Source organism: Psammomys obesus, unplaced genomic scaffold (assembly GCF_907164565.1).
Source record: "Psammomys obesus unplaced genomic scaffold, mPsaObe1.curated_primary_1811, whole genome shotgun sequence".
Classification (NCBI taxonomy): Eukaryota; Metazoa; Chordata; class Mammalia; order Rodentia; family Muridae; genus Psammomys; species Psammomys obesus.
The window spans coordinates 1,296,228-1,296,442 of NW_026596101.1; positions in this window are offsets into that span (position 1 = coordinate 1,296,228).

Genomic DNA, 215 nt, shown 5'->3' on the forward strand with positions numbered 1-215 from the left:
ATGAGTTCAAGGCCAGCCTGGTCTACAAAGTTAGTCTGGGACAGCTAAGGCTACACAGAGAAACCCTGTCTTGAAAAACAAAAAACAAACAAACAAAAACCAACAAAACAAAAGAGAAAATTGCCATGTGACATTAACATGTGCACTGTGGCTATGCCATAGATAGATAGATAGATAGATAGATAGATAGATAGATAGATAGATAGATAGATAGA